This window comes from Lolium perenne, chromosome 7 (assembly GCF_019359855.2).
Source record: "Lolium perenne isolate Kyuss_39 chromosome 7, Kyuss_2.0, whole genome shotgun sequence".
Taxonomy (NCBI): Eukaryota; Viridiplantae; Streptophyta; class Magnoliopsida; order Poales; family Poaceae; genus Lolium; species Lolium perenne.
In genome coordinates, this window is record NC_067250.2 from 130,887,062 (window position 1) to 130,903,768 (window position 16,707).

The 16,707-nt window shown below is 46.5% G+C and overlaps 1 long non-coding RNA gene across 3 annotated transcripts; it reads left to right on the forward strand.

Moving 5' to 3' along the window:
• Positions 1-13,117: 13,117 nt before the first annotated feature.
• On the forward strand, positions 13,118-13,605 carry LOC127318440 (uncharacterized). Of its 3 annotated transcripts, none has more exons than XR_007861856.2 (3): positions 13,118-13,218; positions 13,339-13,433; positions 13,585-13,605. It is a non-coding gene; the product is annotated as an uncharacterized lncRNA (long non-coding RNA). The 3 variants fall into 3 exon arrangements; XR_007861857.2 differs by having other exon boundaries at positions 13,571-13,590; XR_007861855.2 differs by lacking the exon at positions 13,585-13,605 and adding an exon at positions 13,553-13,573.
• The last annotated feature ends 3,102 nt before the right edge of the window (positions 13,606-16,707 follow it).

Consider the following 16,707-nt stretch of genomic DNA (forward strand, 5'->3'; position numbering starts at 1 on the left):
CCAGTTCAGCAGTACTGTCAGAAGTCAGTTTTGGCGTGCAAGGCAGCCTTTTGCTCATTAAGCTGTTGGTGTTTCTTCTACAATATCGGCTTTCAACGGAGGAAGAGGCGATCGATGGGAGTAAGTTCGGCTGGTTCGGCATGGTGGCTGTCTCGGAATTACCTGAGTTCAAAGCCCTTTGTCTGAGCTGCGCATCCTCACCAATATTCTCGCCTTGACTGAGGCTCGGGGGGGCAGCTGGTCTGGTAGATGCTCTGTTTTAGAAGCCGATTGGGGTGTCATCGGCTGATCCTTCGTCGCAACCTTCTTCAAAAATGGTGAATTCTTGCAGAAGAGGATCACTGGACCTGGTGGGAGGAATTTAAGGGCTCTCTTGAAGACTCCACATTATCCACCAGATCTCAAAGTCATCAGTTGAAGAATTGAAGGATGGATTGTAAAGGACCGATGTGTTGCTATCGGCTCATTAAGCATTGGCTAAGGGGACAAATCGGCAAAATCAGTATGAGGGGAAATCGGCTAAATTAGCTTAAGGGAAATCGGCAAAATCAAATTGGGGGAAGTTCTTCATTGATAAGCAGGATTTCTTACATAAAGAGCTGATTGCTCTCAAAAGGAAGTCTAGGGGATACATTGCCCCATCTACCACTACTGATCCTATGCTAAGGGCCCTATCTATGGGCCGTCGCTGCCTTCGTCGTCGCCGTCGTCGCCGCTGTCGGCGCTGCTCCCGGCGGGCTCGTCGTCGCTGCTCCAGCGGCCGCCGGCCGGGCCTTCGTTGTCCTCGTCCTCCTCGTCGGCGTCGTCGTCGTCGGCTGTCGAAGTCGGCCCGAGGTTCCCCGGCCGGGGGCGAAGCGCTTGGCCGGCGGTTCGTCGGAGGAGGTGTCATCCTCCTCCTCCTCCTTCTCCTCCTCCTCCTCCTCCTCGGGGGAGGTGAAGTCGTCGCAGGAGAAGCGATCGTCATCGCTCTCCTCCTCCGTTTCCCCGTCGGCGAGGAAGCGGAGGTCACTTTCCCCGTCAGTCGAGGACTTGTCGTCCTCAGACCAGACGGAGAAGTCGTGACTAGACTCCTCCCCGGCTTCGATGGCGCGGCGGATGTTGGCCGCGTGGGCCTCCTCCGGGTTCCACTCCGGCGTCGGCTCGCGGGAAGAGGAGGACCGGGTGGAAAGATCCGATGAAGCAGAGGAGGAAGAAGACATGGTGGCACAGGAGGGCTTTTGGAGTGCTAATGCGAAGGGGATGCGGAAGCGAACTGTTTGAGCGGTTAAATAAAAGGGGATATAGTGGAAATTCAATGCCACAGCAGTTTCCGAGGAAGTGGTGCCTAACAAAAAAAAACTGCCAGGTCACGCGGAGAAGTTGAGAAGGCAAGGCATCATGATGAAGGATACTGCGACGGTTCTGCCACGACATGACCCGACGAAGAAAAGCAGAGTGATTTTGGAATTGTCAATTCCAAAACCAGGGGGGCATGTGTTATCACCAGAATTTGACCGAGTCAGAGGTGGGCCGCGATCAAGATGGGCTTAAAGAATATACATGGAAGAATATACGTGAATCGGCCTTATATGCAAAATTTGGGCTAGTTTGCCCTTGTATCTGTAATATAGTAGGATACGTGTCGGTTAGTTAGAGTTTGTCTCGTGCACGGTGGGGATTATTCCCACGTTAGAAAGTCTACGGACTATAAATATGTATCTAGGGTTTATGAAATAAACAACAATCACGTTCACCACAAACCAATCTAGGCGCATCGCCAACTCCCTTGTCTCGAGGGTTTCTTCCGGGTAAGCATCATGCTGCCTAGATCGCATCTTGCGATCTAGGCAGTACAAGTTTATTCGCTGTTCATGCGTTGCTCGTACTGAAGCCTTTTTGATGGCGAGCAACGTAGTTATCTTAGATGTGTTAGGGTTAGCATTGTTCATCGTTTCATATGCTATCGTCGTGCAACCCTTAGACATCTAGCCGCCCTTACGCCTATCTTAGGTGTAAGGGCGGCACCCCGCTTGATCATTATTTAGTAGATCCGATCCGTTATGATTGCTCCTTGTTCTTCAAGGATTAGTTTAATATCTGCATAGTTAGGCCTTACAAAGGGTTGAAGGATCCAGCGACGTGTAGGGTGTAGTTTGCTAGCCCTAGACAGGACGTTCCGGGGATCAACCTCGTGTTGGTTTTTAGGCCTTGTCTAGGATTGGCTTACGAACACCGTGCGCGGCCGCGAGGCTCAATCACGAGTAGGATGTTCCGATTATGCGGTGAGAACCCTAAATCGTAGTAGGTCGTTTTAGCTTTATTCTGATCAAGCAGGACCACCATATATTCGTGCACCTCGTGCGAATCATGGGTGGATCGGCTCTTTGAGCCGATTCACAGGACAACCTGAGAGCCGATCGAGGCTCGTATTTAATGTTTACGTGTATGCCATGCAGGAAGCTAAGCGAGACATCTCCATCACCTTCCTGACCAGGTATAGGTCAGGTGGCACGCCCTTGCACCAGCATCGGACGTGTGTGCCGAAATCTTTGCGGGCCGTCGCTCGGAGGGACCAGGGCCAGCCGCAGTCCTGGGAGCCTCCCGGCTCTCCTGTGTTGCCCGTCGCTGCTCGCCGGTGGGTTTCTGACCGCAACAGCGGCTAGGTTTTTTTTGGAGGCGGCGACTGTCTTCTAGTACTAAGCAGATAGTTTTTGACTTAATCAAGTAGGCTGATTTCGCCCAAATAAAGTCGTACTGGTACCAAGGCTCTGTTTGACCCGTTACTCCACGCGACTCAGAATTGTGTGTCGCTTTCGCTTTCATATGGACCCGGGATACCGCGTGGGCCACATGTCATTAGCGAGGGTTTTCTCTACGTTTTTTGTCCCTGAGAAGCACTAGGGTTGGGCCAGCTCCGTGCTGACACGCGAATCAAGACTCCACTGATTTCCAATTCCATTGTCCCCTCGGCTAAAGAAACGACTTGCCCTACCAGAATAAGTACATACCTCCAACTTCGAATGTGTAAGCAGAGAAGCCAAAATCAAGATGCTACGTGTTAGGTTATCTTCGACCTAAATGAATCAAAAGTGTTACGGATAAGAAAGATGGATGATCCCAGTCTTGTGGTCCGACGCAAATATCGGTCTATCGACGTATTTCCGGTTCAAATTTGGCTTTGGAATGTGTCGCCACGGACACAACACGGTCACCGCACGCATCCACGTCGTTCTCTCTTGGGCCCGACTCTCTGCGCGGCGTTTAATGGCGATGTCGTGCAACCCGTCACCTACCTGCAGCCAAGCAAAATAAATGGCCTAGCCATGCGTGTCGGCCTTAATGTGAACCACCGTCCTGACGACTGCCTCCAGATACAAAAGGGGTGCTCGGGCACCGTCTGCTCCACACACAAACCATACCGCCGTCCTCCACTGCTCCCCCACGTGATGCATGGCAGGTTTTAGGGGCCATGGTCATGGACGCGATCGTCGAGGCCATCACGGCTAGGGCAGGTGCCGCGGTGTAGGATCCTCGTCGCCTGAATGCTCACCGTTGCATGAGGAGGAGCAGGAGGAGGAGGAGACGGGTTGTTCCACCACAAGTTCTTCGAGTTCGTCATCCTCATCACTGAGGACCCTTTCGGCCCAAAGAAGCTCCCAGAGAAGGTCGCACGATTTCTCGTCGGCAGGGGAGCCCGCTAGGGTACACCTTAGGGATGCCGGGTACGACTTTTTCTGGTGGCCCGTCGAGGTCCTGTTCGAGGAGCAAGGCCAGATGTTCCTCTAGACTGGCTGGGAGAAGTTCGCCAGCATCCACAACCTGGAGGTCGGCTGCTTGCCGAAGTTCTTGTACAAAAGCGACAATGAGCTCAAGGAGAAGGTGTTCGACGATACATCATTCCACAAGCATTGCCATGGCGATAGAAGCGACGACAACAGCGATGAGGAGAAGCCTGTAGTTTAGGTTTCTGGTTGTTCTTTCTTTGTAGCGAAGATGGCGAGGGTTAGCAGAAGCCTATAGTGTAGGTTTCTGGGTGTTCTTCGTTTGCAGCGACGAAGGCGAGAACCATCATAACCCTCTAGTTTGGGTTACTGGGTGTTCTTCCTTTGCAGCGAAGAAGGCGAGGGCCGGCATAAGCCTCTAGTTTAGGTTTCCTCGATTTCACTGTCTTGAACCATGTAAATGATGAAGCCTATGTAATATTTATATCTCAATGGGGCAATCCCTAACCCAAATGGACAAACGTGGTTGGAAGGGCGATTTTGGTGTCTGCGGCTTGACCCAAACAGATGAAATCAGACATTTTTTTTTTTGTGTTTGTTTTGCAACGGGCAGTTGGAGATGCCCTTAGTTCTTTTTCGTTATTTTTTTAAATTATGTACATGCAAATACCTGATTAATAACTTTTTTTACAGAAAACAGTAACAACATCAACACAAGTAGAAGTGCCAAATGTTTTATAATTAACATTACATAGTGCATCGAAAGGTATACGAGTCCAAATATACCTGTGGGGGCGGAGCCCCCGCTGCTCAGTTTATTAAAAAAATTACAAGAGTATATACAGATGTTCAAAGGAAAGAAACCTGGATTCTCCACACACAAAAAAACCCTGAAAATATGGCACATTGTTAACCCATGATGACAAAACTAGGACTACAACACTCTTCACCCCATGCTTAAGCATGGTGACTTCCTGGATAAATCCTGGTCTCCATCCTCTAAAGTTGGGTTTGATATTTTGAAAGATCCATCCATTTCACAGTTTCCACATCTACCAACAGACCAATTCACCAAGATGACAACTTGTGTAAGACAGGGAAATGATCTTTTCGCAGCAAAGAGAGACTCAGAAGTAAACACACTAGGGGAAGCGTTATGTTAGGAAGGGAGGCGACTCTGTCGGCGACGGCGGGATCTGCCTGCACCGCCGCCCCGGCGGCTGTGAAATCCGACGGCTCGGCATCTCGAGTGCGTCCTGCTCACAGGAAGGCATCTCCTTCCGGGGGAGGGCTGCTCGATGGGATCAATTTCCATCAGAGAGTACGGCACATCGCCAAAAAAGTGGCGGCCAGTATGAGATCACCTCCATCCCCTTTGGCCCGCAAGGAAGATGGGGGACGTCTACAACCGGAGATTGCTGCCTTAAGACGGAAGGCCATCGAGATCTTGGAAGATAATTGGAAAAGGATCGAGACAAGTGAGAAGGTAATCCCAAATCCCCGATCCTGTGATTTATTGTTTTGTCAACTAGGGGAACATCATTTGGTGGAGACAGCGATCCCGACCAAGTCGGATGAAGATTTTAGTGCAGAGATTTGCGAGGACCGGAGAAGGAAAGATATATGCATGTTCAAGGACGTTGATCACAAAAAAAGGAAGAATGAGATTAGTTTTGTATTAGAACTGGACAGTCCTTTAAACATTTCGGAAAAGATTCACAGCATCACTCAGATTCTCGATAAGGTTTGTTGCTTTGGTACACAAGATGAGTTTGCCAAAATACAGAGGAAGAATATCGCAGCATCACTCCTACAATTTCTGGAAAGGGATCGGGGACCTCTGAATATAAAAGAGGCAGAACGTAGAGTCTGGGCTTACAAACTATCACACCACCCACTACAACAGTCACATACCATGGACAAGCGGCAGGCGATCACAGAGGGGAAGAAGAAGGTGAATGAGCAGCACATGAGCGCTGGGGAAAACATCACTCCCATAGCGCGTCGTGCAGCAAAGAAGGTCCGAACGCGTCCACACTGGGGCACGCGACAATCCCGAGCGCAAGACGAGCTTTGTGATGTGTTCCAGAGCGAAGCGACAAGAGAAGCAAGGGAGCCGAAGAGGCGAGCCGGACGTGATGCGGCAAGGTTTGGAGATGGAGAGGTCAATGAGGAGGCAACCAGCCATGGGGCCGCTGGTCAGGCGACAGTGCGGAGGAGCGCACTGTCAGAGTCATGATCGCCATGGCACCGGAACCTCCGGGGTAGGCGACTCCGGACGGTTCAAGAGCTCGAGCGCCTTGTGCACACCCACCGCCCTCAACTCGTGTTCCTGTCAGAGACCCGCCAAAGGAAGGATGTAGTCGAAGCTCTCCGCTGGAGACTAGGCTTAAAACATGTAGTTTCGTTTCATGAGGAAGGGAAGGGGGGAGGTCTAGCCCTCTTCTGGCATGAGAATTTAGATGTCGACTTGTTCAAAATAAGTGATAGAATCATCGATGTAATCATTTTTGATATTAAAAAGGGAATAAAATGGAGGTGCACGTTTGTTTATGGAGAGCCTCGTACCCACCTCCGCCACCATATGTGGGACTTGCTTAAAAGAATAAAGCCTATGCATAACCTTCCATGGCTTATGATGGGAGATTTCAACGAGACAATGTGGCAAAGCGAACATTTCTCGGAGACAAGAAGAAATGAGAAACAAATGTTGGAGTTTAGAGAGGTACTGTCCCATTGTGACTTACATGATCTGGGATATACTGGAACACCATGGACATTTGACAACAAGCAAAGGGGAAGAAGGAATGTAAAGGTGAGACTTGATCGAGTTGTTGCTTCTCCAGAATGGTCAAACATTTATCCCCAAAGCTATGTAAGGCACTTGACTTCTTCTCGTTCAGACCACTGCCCTATACTTCTTAATCTGGATCAGAACTCTACTATGTGTGCACCGAGCCAACCCAGAAGATATGAAGCTTGTTGGGAGAGGGAAGAAACTCTAGCCGATGAAGTTAAATCAGCCTGGGAGGGTCATAGCAAGCCAAAGGACCTGGGAGGCGTGGCCTCAAATCTTTCTGGAGTCATGGACTGCCTACAAACATGGAGCAAGAAAACAGTTGGACCAGTTTCTAGAAGGATTGAAAAGTTAAGAAAGGAGTTGGAACATATTAAATTAAATTTATCTTGGAGTGTACAAGACAGGAAAAGGAGAATTGAAAAGGAACTAGATAGCCTGCTAGAACAAGAAGAAGTTTACTGGAGACAACGCTCAAGAATTAATTGGCTCAAAGAGGGTGACCGAAACACAAAGTTTTTTCACAAAAAAGCCACTTGGAGGGCAAAGAAAAATAAAATTGAACGTCTGATGAGACAGGATGGCAGTATGACAGAAAACAAAGAAGAAATGGAGGATATGGCCACAAAATTCTTCACTGATCTATACACTGCGGATGAACATGTGCAGCCGGATATCATCACAGATTATGTCCAAGCACAAATTTCTCGAGAGATGAACGAAAAGCTATGCGCAGCATATTCTGATGAAGAGATTGGTAATGCCCTCTTTCAAATTGGACCTTTAAAAGCCCCAGGTAAGGATGGTTTTCCACCAGATTTTATCAACGTCATTGGGGAATTTTTAAGGAGGATATCACCGCTACGGTGAAGGAATTTTTTAGGAGTGGAAAGATGCCCGAAGGAATTAATGACACCATCATAGTTCTCATTCCAAAAAAGAAAAACCCGGTATGTCTTCGAGACTTCAGACCGATAAGTCTCTGCAATGTGATATATAAAGTAGTATCCAAATGTATGGTAAACAGATTGAGACCGCTGCTACAGGAGATAATAGCACCCAATCAGAGTGCATTCATCCCAGGGAGACTAATAACTGATAACGCATTAATAGCGTTCGAATGCATTCACTCGTTGCAGAAAAGTACTGATGGGAAAGGAAAATTTTGTGGTTATAAACTTGATCTAGCCAAAGCCTATGACAGAGTGGATTGGAAGTACCTCCAAGATATCCTCACAAAGCTTGGATTTGCAAATCAATGGGTGGATTGGGTCATGTGTTGTGTTAAAACGGTCACGTACTCAGTTCGGTTCAATGGAACCCTCTTAGAGAATTTCACACCAACTAGAGGCCTCCGTCAAGGAGACCCGCTCTCACCCTACTTGTTCCTATTTGTAGCTGATGGCTTATCAAGGCTGCTGCAGAAAGAGATTGATGCTGGAAAAATAAAAGAACTAAAGGTATGTCGGCGTAGCCCAGGTATTTCACACTTACTTGTTTGCGTGATGACAGCCTCCTTTTTTGAGGCCAATGATGATCAAGCAAACAAAGTTAAAACAGTCCTGAATAAGTATGAGCAAGCCACAGGACAATTACTGAGTCCGAATAAATGCTCATTGTTGTTGGGAAATAAATGTTCAGAAGCGACAGGGCAAATGGTTGCGTCCATTTTGGATGTTCCAACTGTTGGCTTCGAGGAGAAATACCTCGGCCTCCCAGTACCAGAAGGGCGAATGAAGGATGGAAAGTTTCAGCCTATCAAGGAGAAATTAAAAAAGCGGTTCTCTGACTACGCTGAAAAATATTCTTCGAGTGGAGCAAAGGATGTTCTAATAAAATCAGTTGTGCAGTCTATGTACACCTACCCTATGAGTGTCTTCAAATTCTCAGAGGGGTTATGTGAGGAGCTTATGAAAATGACGAGAGACTTCTGGTGGGGCGATGAAAATGAGAGAAGGAAGATGCATTGGATGAGATGGGACAAAGTCACGAGAAGGAAAGGACAGGGAGGCATGGGTTTCCGAGATCTCCACCTTTTCAATCAAGCTCTGTTAGCAAGGCAAGCATGGCGACTCATAGCATATCCGAATAGCCTATGTGCAAGACTGTTGAAAGCAAAATATTTTCCTTCTAGTGAGCTAACAGATACTGCATTTATTAAGAACCCTTCTCCATGTTGGCAAGGGATAATGCACGGTCTTGAACTCCTGAAAAAAGGTGTTGTGTGGCGTATTGGAAATGGGGAGCAAGTGAGAATCTGGAGGGATAATTGGATACCGAGGGGAGATATGAAGATCACTGCAAACCTAACAAAATCAAGGTTAAGAAGAGTTTCCGATCTTATAAACCAAGAGGATCACACATGGAAGGAGGACACGGTAAGAAAATTTTTTATGCCTCATGATGCGGAAGAAGTGCTCAAAATACGTTTGCCAAGGTATGAGCAAGAGGATTTCATCTCTTGGACATATGAAAAACACGGTTTATTCACAGTTCGAAGTGCATATAATTTAGCACTTGATCTTCGTAATAATATTCCAACAAATTCTAGTGGTAATTTGAATGGTGATAGAAGTTTATGGAAAACCATCTGGAGTTCAAAGATGCCGCCAAAAGTAAAAATATTTACGTGGAAGCTTGCTACAAATAGTTTGGCGGTACAGGTAAATAGAAGTAGGAGACTACCAAACGTACTACCTACATGCACTATTTGTGGAATGGAGGCAGAGACTAGTTACCATGCCACAATGAGTTGCACAAGAGCTAAAGCACTAAGAGAAGGAATGAATCAAGTATGGAACCTACCACACGAAAAGGAGCTGGTTTACACAGGAAATGAATGGGTGCTAGTGCTACTGAATAATATAAACCAAGAGATGAGAGATAAGCTGATGTTCATTTGGTGGAGGGCATGGCATCACAGGAATAATGTTATCTTTGGCGATGGTAAGGCCTCAATCCAAAATTCTATAAGTTACTTACAGAACTATCTAGCTACCTTGCAGAAATTGGAGAAAGAAAGTTACAGAGTTGATAGGAAAGGAAAAGCGAAGGTGGATCAAGACACAGGAACAAAGAACATGCAGAAGGGAGTAAGTCCAGAGAAGAATGTAGCTTGGGAAAAACCTCCGGAAGGATGGGTAAAATGTAATGTCGATGCAAGCTTCATTAGTGAAGAAAAGAAAGGATCGTGGGGAGCAGTTCTTCGTGATAGCAATGGAATGGTACTAGTATCATCCTGGAATGCTATTGATCATTGCCAATATGTTGAGATGGGAGAAGCAATTGCATGTTTGGAGGGACTAAAAATGGCAATTGAAAACTCTACTGCAAATGTGGTAATTGAAACAGATTGTGCTGCTATTATTGACTCCTTCAAAGAGACGAGCTGTAACCGTTCTGAAGTTGGTATGATTGCGAAGGAATTCAGTTTACTGAAGCCTCCCGATCGACAAGTTACTATCTCTAAAGTGATGAGATCTTGCAATAAAGTTGCACACAATTTGTGCCAATTAAGCCGTAGTGTGTTGTGTGGTGGCGTTTTACAAGGCGCGGTGCCGACCTGTGCGTTGGAAGCGGCCTTAGAAGATTGTAACAATTACGTTGTTTCTTGATTAATATATAACACATTTTCAAAAAAAAAAGAGAGACTCAGAAGTAGCTCCAGGCCTCCAAGGTATTTGAAGATAATTCCAAATCCGTGTGCCGAAAGCAAAATTAAGAAACAAATGTATCTAGTCTTCTAACGTAACTGTAGGGAGCAGAACATAATTAATTATGATTGTGTATGACCTTCCACTGCCTCCTTAACAACATATCATTGGTGTTAATCCTTTATTTTACATGGTCTTTAAATTTTGCTTTTATATGTATTTTTTTTTGTCTACTCTCTCTATCTCTCTCCTCTGTGTTCATTTTCTCTTTCTTGCCATCTTTGCCTTTTGTCAGTCAGGGATGAAGAAACGGGGATCATTTGTCCAAGCCCAGGACACATTTGGATCTGCAATATGCTTCTTTTCCAATAATTACGTGCAGAGCTTATGATTTTTCAGCAGGCAGGAAGCGTGATGATAGTCGGCGAGAGTGCATGCATCGGTATACTGATCTGGCGCAAGGAAGACGTGCACCGCTCTAGTGGTACCAGAGCTCTGTTTGACCCGTTGCTCCACGCGACTTTGAACAGCGTATCGCTTTGGCTTTCATATGGACCCGAATATATTGTAGGACCACGTGTCATCGACCGAGGGGTGTCTGCGGTTTTCCTCCCTGAAAAGCCCTGGGACTGGGCCAGCTCCGGGCTGACACGCGAATCAATACTCCACTGATTTCCAATTCCGCTGTCCCCCTCGCTAGAGAAACGGCTTGCCCTACCAGAATCAGTACGTGCTTGCAACTTGGATCGGGTAAGCAGAGATGCCAACTTCAAATGTGGTAGAACATCTCCACCGGCATCCTTCATAAGGCCGGTTTTGGGCGCCCGCGTGATTTTTGGACTCGCATCGGTGCGCTCCAAAAGGTGCCGGTTAATTTTCAAACCCAATAGAAACGTCGGAAACCCCTTGACGGCCTCTTTGTAGAGGGTACGGATCGGACGCGCCGGCGCTTCGCGGCACGCTAGAAAACTCGCGTGGGCTCCGCCTAGCAGCCAGACACACCGCTTTCCCCACCTCCTACCCACGCCCGAGCCGACCCCCACCCCTCTAGATCGCCACTGTTGTCGTTGTCGTCGCTCCCCTTGCTTGCAATAGACACCGACGTCTGTTCAGGAACCGCCGTCCATCGACACGGTGGCCACCCCCTCGACCGGCGACCGCGGTTTCGCCCGGAACAGAGCTCGCCGCCACCGGCGCATAACCGGCCGCCCGCAAGGTATTCGTCGGATTGCCGCGATGGACAGCGACGACGAGATGATGGTGCAATTGTTCACGGAGGAGCAGAACGCTAAGGCTGTCCGGCGGCAACAACAACAGCTGATTCTGTCGAGCTTGCTTCGCGTTCGCCAACCTTTGTTCGATGTGCCTCGACGCGGCGGCTCAAAGCCAGTCAAGAGGAGGAACATCAACCGACATTGTCAAGCCGGCACAATGCTGCTTGACGTCAACTACTTCAACGACGACACGACTCATTCGCCGAAGGAATTTCGACGCCGGTTTAGGATGAACAAGGATTTGTTCATGAAGATTGTCTACGGCGTCAGGGAGTACGACGACTACTTCATGGCCAAGCAAGATTGCACAGGTTTGTGGGGTTTCACCTCAATTCAGAAGTGCACTGCTGCAATGCGTTGTCTTGCATACGGAGCTCCTCCAGATACAGCCAATGACTACCTATGGATGGCAGAGTCGACATGTTCACAGTCCCTCTACAGGTTTTGCCGAGCCGTCATAGCGGTGTTTGTTAAAGACTATTTGAGAGCACCAAGGAAAGATGATACAGCTCGGATCCTAGAAAAAATGCAGCAAGAGAGTTTGCTGGGATGCTCGGAAGCATTGACTGTATGCATTAGGGCTGGAAGAATTGCCTTTTTCATGGCAGGGGATCTACAAGGGGCATACTGGTGAGTGCAGTGTCATTCTAGAGGCGGTGGCAGACCAACATGCTGCAGCGTTCTCCGGTGTTTTCCAGGCTTGACGAGGGGACAAGCTCCTGCCATGAACTTTGAGGTAAACGACCACGCATACAACAAGAGGTACTATCTAGCTGATGGTATCTACCCGACGTATGCTACATTTGTGAAGACAATCCCGCCTCCAGCTTCGGAGATGGACGCTTATTTTGCAACATGCCACGAAGCAGCTTGCAAGGATGTTGAGCGTGCTTTTGGGGTGCTTCAGCAGCGTTTCGCCGTTGTCAGGTACCCAACTCTCACTTTGTCTAAGTCTCAGATGTGGAAGGTGATGAACACATGTGTGATCATGCACAACATGATCATTGAGAGCGAGCGCAGCGAACCTGTGCATGATGATCAACCATTTGATTATCAAGCCTCTTGCTGAGGTAGAGCATGTACCCCAAGAATTTGCCGATTTTCTTCACATGCATCATGAAATTCAAGATGCAGGTGTTCATGCTCAACTTCAGGCGGATCTAGCTGCGCATTTGTGGATGAGGAGAGGAGCCGCCAACAATGCATGATTTAATTTCCATTTCTTTGATTGTATGAATAATTTAATTTCCATTTCTTTGATTGTATGAATACTTTAATTTTCATTTGTTTGAGTGTATGAATAATTTAAGTACTATTTGTGTGATTGTATGAATAATTTAATATATAGTATGAATAAAATGTGATTTATATGTTGTTTCAAAATATTGTAAAAAGAAAAAAAAAGTTTTGGGGGCCACCATATGGGGGCGCCGGTGTGTGAACAACGTCCCCAAATAGAGAATACAGTGTCGGCGCCCCTGCCGGTGACTATTTGGGGCGCGCCGCTGGATATGCTCTTAGGCACCGTTTGAATGTATGCATATGGGCATGGCATTGGGTATTGAGGCATTCGGGGCCCGAATTCCCCAATTTGGCATGTTTGGCTGTGCTGGGTATTCGGGCTAGGCATTCGGGCTCAATATTGGCCAGCCCAAATAACACATCGCTTGGCCCCTCCCGAATGAAGAGGGTCTGAGCTCGACATCTCTTCGCATTGGAGCGAGGACGAACTTCTTTCGTTCCCCCAAGACCAAAGCGATGGCGGCGGCTCACCGAATACCCCGCCGGCGGAGGTCCAAAACCGCCCGCCCGCCTCTGCTTCTTCCCCGCCGACCACCGCCGCCCTTCCCTCCACCTTCCCCCGTTGTTTTCCCCTCCGAGTCTCACCGCCCTCCTCTGTTTCTTCCCCGCAGGACGCTGGAGCTCCACTTCCGAGCAGGACGCCGGCAACACGCGTGGTGGTGAGAGAGCAGGAAGAAGAAGACGTTTTAACCCCGATCTAACCGAGGTAATTTTTTTGGGTACCTCTTGATTGTTTGCGTTGTCCATTGATGCATGATCTGTGTGTGTTTAAATCGTTTGCAAACATGTATCTGACTCAATACATCACTTTGACCATCCAAACAGGATTTGACATTCAACCAGGGTTTCAATTCTAGGTACCAAATATCTAACCATCCAAACAGAAATATTGGTATTGATGTCAATGCAAATACCTCACGATATTGATATTACACCGAATGCAATGCCAAGCCTAACATCCAAACGGAGCCTTAGGGTATCTTCGTTGAACCGACCCCTCCTGTTCTGCCCTGTTAAAGTAGTTCGCGAGAAAATGCGGACAAGCAGCGCACACTCCATCGATGTGGCCGAAAATCATTGACTCGCGAGCATCAACCCATTCGTTCATCAAATTTGGGTAACCGATGTGTCAGATCGGACAATGTGCACTTCCTCCCGTGTCCTCCCGCGTGCGCTAAGGGCCTGAATGACACCGACCTAACGTACTTTTCTTCTAGCCATCAATAGGACAAAATGGGTCGCGCCATTGGATGCACTGGGCCGACCGCGGCCTAATTTTTGTCTAGGGCATGACCCAAACGGAAAAATCAGATCATTTGGGTCACTATTTTGGATCGCCCCGCTAATTCGGTGTCTGGTAGAGGTTATTTGCTAGCCGAATGGGAATCACAACGGAACAACTTATATGCGAAAAGTTTTTTTTCTAGTGACGCCCCCAAAATGGCCTCCCAAACCCGGCCTTTCGGACAACGCTTGAATGAACATGTTTCCGTCCAACAACGGTGCAGCTAATTCATCATCTCGGCGATAAAAATATAGGGTCGAGCACATATTACATTGAATCAAATGTCACCAGTGGGACCCATCATGGTCTAAGTCGCCGCTGGTGTAGTGCTCGTGGTCGCGCCATTGGTGTAGTGCTCGTTGTTGTCGCCGCTGGACCTTCCCTCTCCTGGAATATCATAACGTCCGCGTCTCGGCATCCATGGTAGTAGTGTCGACTACCAGAAGGGCCAAGTTCTTTTTTTTTAAGACAAGAAGGGCCAAGTTCTTATCCCGCAACTTTGTCAACTGGCAATTTTTCATTTGACGTTGTCTTAGGGGCCTATCGTGGCCATTTTTGAAAAAAAGTACTGGTGAGACAGATTTCAGAGAAATTCAGATTTTGTCATAATGACTCGTTTCCTTCGATATTTGCCTATTTCCTACACAACAAAGTATAAAACAAGAACTTGTGCACTTTTGCAACTACTAAAGGTTAGTCCCGATAAATATAATAAAGTTGCAATACAGTAAGGATTTTAGTACAATAAATTACAAAGTTCATGTATGTATTTTACATGCATCAATCACATTTCATATCCGTTTAGGGTTTCACACATGAGAGCAAATAGGGGTTGCATCTGAAATTATCGAATTAGGGTCTTCGATATGATGGAATTAGGGTTTCTCAATTTTTATAAAATTCTAAAGAAATAACTTGTTGAATAAGTTAAATTCAAGAAATAATTTTTAAATACAAGTTAATAATGGTTTTGGTATTTTTATTATTTTATTTACAATTTTGTAATGTCCCAGGTTTAGAGACGATCGAGGGATAGATTCTAGAAAGGGATGTGCATTGCATTGCAAATTCTGGGGAAATTTCGCGCTTTTAAAACAAAATTGCATCAAAGGGGGACAGGTTTCCCTCTCGACACCTTACAGGGTTAGGGTTTCGAGAGTGCGATGAACTGGTTCCTACTTATTTAGATTAGGGTTTTGAGAAGAGAGAAGTGATATTACATTGAAATCTTAAGTTGCATGATTGAATTATAAGTTAAGAAGTTTGAATGAATTCAAACCATATTTGAATTTGAATTTCAAATTCAAACATTAAATAATCATCACATAATTCAAATTCAAGATAATTTCACAAACAATTATCATTAAGCAAGAACATGAGTTATACAACAATTAAATTAAGCTCATTGAGAGAAACTTGAGCTTTATTGATCAACACACACATAATACATTGTCTTTACAATATTCAAATTTGAATTGTGGAATTACAACACATTACAAGAATTGTATAAATAGAAAAAGAAAAAGGAAAATTACAAGATATCTAAATGACCTAAACTACATTGTGATCTTCCTGAATTCTTTGATCTTGATGATCTTGAGTTCATCCTGATCAGTACTTGATACCTGCACACATACACAATAAACAGATCATTAAGCCAAGTGGCAAAGCCACTTGGCAGGTTAACAAATAAATGAAATGTAGGGGATATGATCAAGCTGCCGAGCTGATCCTCTCACAGCCCAAGTTCCCAAGCACCAGGTCACACACACACACACACACACACACGCTGCTCACACAGCTAGTGTGCATGCACAACAGCAACACACACACAGGGAGAGTCACCAAGTAGTGACAGGCACTGCTGTCGACCAAGAGAGCCATGAGGGGTTCATATATAACCTTTTCCACCGCCAGAACTCCAGCAGTTCATCAGCAGCAATTCACCAGGGTAAGTTCACCAAGAACACAAGAACAGGAAGAACAGCCACTGCTGTTCAACCTGCTCAAATAGCCACATAACCAAGAGGCATCAAGCTCACCAGGAGGAGCAGGGCAAGTAAATCAACCACAAGAACAACACAGAAGCAATCCTCTACACCAACAAACCATCTAGGAGCTGGAGTGAGGTATAAACAAGATCAACCTGAGCAAAACCCTGTTTTGCTCATAAATAAGCATACACTTGCATCACAGAAGCAAAGTGGGTATGAAACCCTGTTTTCATCATCATCTGGCTACTAAGCCATTTGGTGTAAGCAAACTGAAGATTAGCCAGAAGGAATTCACCAAGGGAACATTGGTGTGTCGAATGGTGACACTACCAGAGAAATCCAACATGGATTTAATCCCTAGCTAGCCATCCAAACTCACCTAGCACCACACGCCTAGTTACACCATCGGATTATAGACATCTAATTGTCTATTTTGTTTTCAACATCACAAGCTTTTGGTAATCCAGACATGGATCAACCAGAGATAGCATGAGAGAGTCATAACAACAGCCACGAGTGGGGAGCTACCCTTGACAAGATCATAGTGCTGCCAGGTCACCTCAACCCAAGCCAACACATAAAAACACCACATCATCATCCATTTGGATTAGGTAGAGGGCTAGGGTACCAACCAGTGGTTGTCATCCAACTAGCCCTAGCTAATTCAATTAAAATGATCATCACTCATTGCCACAGGTTCA